Source organism: Nanorana parkeri, unplaced genomic scaffold (genome assembly GCF_000935625.1).
Source record: "Nanorana parkeri isolate BGI_ZX_2015 unplaced genomic scaffold, ASM93562v1 scaffold3734, whole genome shotgun sequence".
In the NCBI taxonomy this organism is placed as follows: Eukaryota; Metazoa; Chordata; class Amphibia; order Anura; family Dicroglossidae; genus Nanorana; species Nanorana parkeri.
This window is the reverse complement of record NW_017310002.1, coordinates 20,642-26,419: the sequence shown is the minus strand read 5'-3', so window position 1 is coordinate 26,419 and position 5,778 is coordinate 20,642. Positions and strand designations below refer to the sequence as shown.

Below are 5,778 nucleotides of genomic sequence, written 5' to 3'. Positions count from 1 at the left end.
CCTAATCCCTAACACTGACCTAATCCCTAACACTGGCCTAATCCCTAACACTGACCTAATCCCTAACACTGACCTAATCCCTAACACTGACCTAATCCCTAACACTGGCCTAATCCCTAACACTGACCTAATCCCTAACACTGACCTAATCCCTAACACTGACCTAATCCCTAACACTGACATAATCCCTAACACTGACCTAATCCCTAAGCAGAGAGGAATTATGACATTGGTAATTGAGAGCTTAAAGTGACATTAAGCCCTCAGATTGTGTAACATAAAACAATAGTGTAATGTGCGCCGCACTGTAATCCATGGTTGTTTCCCTTCTCTTTGCTGCTCTTCCTTTTATAGCCTCATCTCTTCTCATGCTGGGGGAGAACTTCCCTTTGCAGCTGAGTGCCTCTTCCTGTAGTGCCGCCTCAGGTTGTGAACCTACACACAGACACCGTGTATCCATTCCTGAGACAAGGCCGTCTGCTGCAAAACAGAAGTTCTCCCCCAGCATGAGAAGAGATGAGGCTATAAAAGGAAGAGCAGCAAAGAGAAGGGAGACCACCATGGATTACAGGAAGGCGCACATTACAGTATTGGGTTATGTTAAAAAAATCTGAGGGTTTAATGTCACTTTAAACTGTCTAATGGGCCATAGAAGTGTGGTGCTACTGGCTTGAAGGTGCCCAGCGCCCCTTCACTGTGTATACTGATCATATGAATCTCGAGTGTATTAAACACACCAAACATTTGAACATTTGTTTTTGACCTGCTTTCAAAAACATTAAGGTCGATGCTCTGCCCCATAGCTCTCACCATTGTTTAATATTCCCAGAGAGCCACTGAGTATCCTTCTGCACACACAGGTCCTGAGAGGGGGTTCTTCTGATCTTTCTTCTTCCATTGCCAGGACACAGGAATCAGGTTCCCAAGGGCCTCCCAGCTACAAAATGTGTACGCTTTTGCCTGAGACCCAAAGTTCTCATTGAGGCTCATACTGTAGTTCCCAAACAGCTGATCATTCTGTCATCTTCTCAGACTCTCTCCATAATTTCCCATGACGTATGGTGGCCCTCGCTGAGAAAAGATGTAACTCTGTACATTCAACCTTGTAAAGTCTGTGCCAGGTCTGAGTCTTCTTTAATGAAGCCTTCCAGTCTCCTTATGCCTCTTCCTTTTCACAACCATCAGTGGGCTCACCACTCTATGCCCTTGACACTTTTCCTTTGGTGCTCCATCTCCGATAATTAGCTAGACATATTAATCGCCCACATTCTTTGTCCTGGATTTCGTCCTTCTTTTGTGTATAAGGACATCATCCAAAGCTCTGCTCCTTTTACAACTCATCTTCTATTGTCTCCAGTGCCACTCACACTATTGTCCTCAGTGGTTCAAAATTGTTCCCCCTAGTAGAATGTCCATGACTATCTGACATCTGCAGATTCCTCCAAGAAGATCTTTGCTGATGCTCATTGTCCCTCATCTCCTCCAGCTCATGATTGGCGACTCTGTGTGGCTTTAAACCAGGAACATTTCTCACAAGGGGTCATCATGGAAACTCACAATCAGGTTAATTGACCTATACTGGATCATGCCGAGAGTAAATGTTGTATCTTTCTCTCTCAAGCTACCTCCCTCCCTAAAATATCCCCAATACATATTACTTGCTCAAACCTTTGCACCCCCAGACTACAGTTGCTTCCAGATCTCTTTTTCTTGTGGATGGGCAAGACAGTGCAAAGGACTGTGGACTCCAGAAGCATTGGGCCCACTCAAGTACCCCATCCATTGCAAAGGCTACAGTGTACATGCTGCTGCACTTTGCTTCCCCGGCTCCCTTGCTAGTTCCCTGGCAGTCAGGCTTGGCACACACCTCTGGTCCTGGGATTAGTATTTGTGGCAGGAGGTGCTTTATTCAAAGCTCATCAGCCTGTGTCTCTGTTCTCGTGATAGTGCTACCTGCATACCAAGTTCACCTGGTTACTTTGTCTGTTTCTTCCCGTTGCTGACCTAGCTACGTTCACAGATACCTCTACTGTCTGCCGCCTGCCCTGACCTCTGCCGAGTTTATGGATGCACTCACTTAGTGTCTGCCGCCTGCCCTGACCTCTGCCGAGTTTATGGATGCACTCACTTAGTGTCTGCCGCCTGCCCTGACCTCTGCCGAGTTTATGGATGCACTCACTTAGTGTCTGCCGCCTGCCCTGACCTCTGCCGAGTTTATGGATGCACTCACTTAGTGTCTGCCGCCTGCCCTGACCTCTGCCGAGTTTATGGATGCACTCACTTAGTGTCTGCCGCCTGCCCTGACCTCTGCCGAGTTTATGGATGCACTCACTTAGTGTCTGCCGCCTGCCCTGACCTCTGCCGAGTTTATGGATGCACTCACTTAGTGTCTGCCGCCTGCCCTGACCTCTGCCGAGTTTATGGATGCACTCACTTAGTGTCTGCCGCCTGCCCTGACCTCTGCCGAGTTTATGGATGCACTCACTTAGTGTCTGCCGCCTGCCCTGACCTCTGCCGAGTTTATGGATGCACTCACTTAGTGTCTGCCGCCTGCCCTGACCTCTGCCGAGTTTATGGATGCACTCACTTAGTGTCTGCCGCCTGCCCTGACCTCTGCCGAGTTTATGGATGCACTCACTTAGTGTCTGCCGCCTGCCCTGACCTCTGCCGAGTTTATGGATGCACTCACTTAGTGTCTGCCGCCAGCCCAGAGCTTGGCCACACCCTTAGACTTCATCTGCTGTCTGCCACCTATCCTGGCTCCACCAGATTGTCCTCTGTCTTATTTCCTCCATCAGTAAATGGTACATCTTCCCTTTTCTATAGAGTTTGGAGTATCACATCCAGGGGGCAACCTGTTACTGGTAGGCCTGCCAATATATAAGCTACACTTGCCCACTATTTACTCTGACTGGAGTGTCTGAGTTAGGACTTTACACAGAGGTTCTTCAATCCACTGTGACGCGGAGTTGTGGATGGTGCATTAGTGAGTGCATGGGAGTAGAAGCGGGACACTCAGCCTGGGGGAGGGGGCAGGAAGTATAAATGTAGCAATAAGTTAGGACATGATTTGAACATTTTCTCTAGTTGTGGATGGAGCGGTGAGAGGTTACAAACCAAAGTTACACTTCCCACTGAACCAGGAGGTGAAGGGAAATCTTCCAGTGGAGAAACTTGTTCCAGTGACAACTGTCTAAAAGGAGATTTCCTCCCATATCCTGTTCTGTCTTTGGAGCAATAGGTGTGTAGACCGCTAAACCCAAAACAGGAAGGATATGACGTTAGATCTAAAATGTCAAGGCCGCTATCAGCCGTGGTGTCCTTGGTGGTCTCTTTTTGGTAGTCATAGCTTATAGTAAATCCTAATATGAACATAGCATATATAGTAACATATGTTACTGTATTACTACTTTTCATAGATAGACAAATATCCTATTATCTGCTAGATACAGTATGTACTTATTTCCTTGAAATTGCAATAAATGGTGTCAGCCCTGCCCAGATGCCTTTTGCTAAACTACTAAATTCTTCCCCATTTCCTCATCTCCACAACATAGGAACTATTTGTCTTGTAGTACAAAGATAAGAAGTGGGAGGGCCAAACAGACTCCTTTTATAAGCATGCCTTGCTGGAATAACTTTTCTTTAGCATCATGGTTGCTTAAATATGTACAGACTTGAGAAAAGAAGAGAAAGGATGGACTTGACTGAATTGTTTAAATACAGAACAGGTATAGGGTTGAGGAGGGCAGGATTTTTAGTATGAAGCTGATTTCAAAGACCATGGGGACATGTCTCCATATTATAACAAACAACGCAGACTTGATGCAGCACTCGGTCTCTCTCCACATCACAATGATACTTTGTATTCCTCAGTTTGTATCTACAGATAACTTTATTTCCCTCTTATAGGGGCTCTGAGGATCACAATGAGGACGCCACGTGTGTCCTCACCGAGGGACGGGGATGTCACCATTCCCTGTGATGTATCTGATATAAATACCGAGAGAGCCATTTCATTACTATGGAGGAGGATATCAGAGAACGGCACTGAGCATGACGTGTATGAATACAATGATAAAGGGGTGATCATATTCCGGCCGGGATGTTCCATGAACGTGACGGAGTTCCTGAGAGGAAACGCAGAGCTCCGCATCCCCCAGGTCCAGTTCTCTGATGAGGGGGAATATATCTGTACAGTGATAAACACTCCGGATAAAGCAGAAGGTAGAACTACTCTGGAGGTGTCAGGTGAGTGGCAGTAGAAATGACATTGTCTCCGTTGTCTCCCAATACTGTTATATGACTCCGGGGTTCATTTACTAAAGGAGCTGAGAATCCTCACTCACTAAGTGGTAGCTGTGTTCACTCTGAATTCCCAATCACGGGCAGATGAATTACATAAACGGGGATTTGTGTTTTATACAATTGTGAAATTGAAGTGAACTTTCCTCGTCCTTTTTTTTTTTTTTTTTTTTTTGCATCCTGACAGCGGCCACCTTCAGAATAAAAAAAAAGAAAAACAGATAGCCGGTGAATGAATAGCTAGGCTGCTATTGGCCATTTCAAATTTAAATAACAGGCTTGCTATTGTACTCACCCTTCACATAACTCCCAGCTATGAGCTGGATAATGGAGCGGAATTATCTGTACATGTTACACACCCGGCACTGACATCTCCGGCCTCGGTACTCAGGACACTCAGCGTTATAGGAGGTGAGACTCTTCTCTTATACATGAAATGGGTTCTCTCCAAAGTCTTCATTGACTCCTCCAAGATGTGGTTACATTTCTGAGCATCAGTTGGCCATATCTACCCTCTGAGGGGGCAATAGCGAGTTCTTCTGGTGTAGGAAGGTTCTTATTATCATGGGGACATTTCTAGCTTGGTGGGGGCCCTCCCAGTGTGAAGGACCGGTGCCTTCCTAGAGCGACATATCAGGGGGAAGCATGGAAAGCATCGGGTGACCTGGAAGACGTATACACTGGAGATAAGGACTTATGATATGTCTCTGACATTTCTAATCTGCATACTTGGTCCAGGTCAGTAATAGCAGCTTCCCGATTTCCAATTGGAGGATGGAGGCCAGGTGATCAGCTGAGATCACTTATACTTAAAATCTCCTACAATCCTATTTTTACCTTTTCCCTCCTTTGTTCCATCTCAGTGCCGATCTCCTGCAGCCTCTTCCTGTCTATATGAGTCCGGTGATGGCTGCATGGTATTCCTCATGGCAGGTTTCCTGATGGTGATAACAGTGGGCCATGTCTGTGTAATGCCGCTACATGTAGTCTCCATCCAAAGCCCGGGTGACAACGCCGGAGGACAACTGAGTGACAGAGTGTTGTCGCCCTATAGCAGGAAAAAAACAAAACACCATTTAATATGTGGAGTGTAGAAACATGTCATCACTTTGGGGGGGGGGGGATGATTTTAGTGTTGTGTTTCCCAGACATCCCATTGGGCGCATTGGATGTGGGCAGGGATGGGAGAGAGGGCACCTCCCTGAGATGATAGCAGATAGCAGAGAAGTTAATGGTTCCTCTGTTATCTGCTGTTTTTTTTGTTTGTATCCTGACAGCGGCCACCTTCAGAATAAAAAACAACAAAAGATAGCCGGGGAATGAATAGCTAGGCTGCTATTGGCCATTTAAAATTTCAATGAGAGACTGGCTATTGCACTCACCCACTGCTTGCTGTCAATCAGCAGCAGAGGACCTGAAGGAGAACTAGAACCCCCCCCCCCCCAGGAAACGGGGCCCCAACAAAGATTTATT

General features: G+C 46.5%; 1 gene segment (V, D, J or C); it reads left to right on the top strand.

The window, feature by feature from the left end:
- The first annotated feature begins 4,602 nt into the window (after window positions 1–4,602).
- Window positions 4,603–5,778, top strand: part of LOC108803446 — an 18,130-nt gene continuing 16,954 nt past the window's right edge. The window contains exon 1 of the C gene segment in view: window positions 4,603–4,716.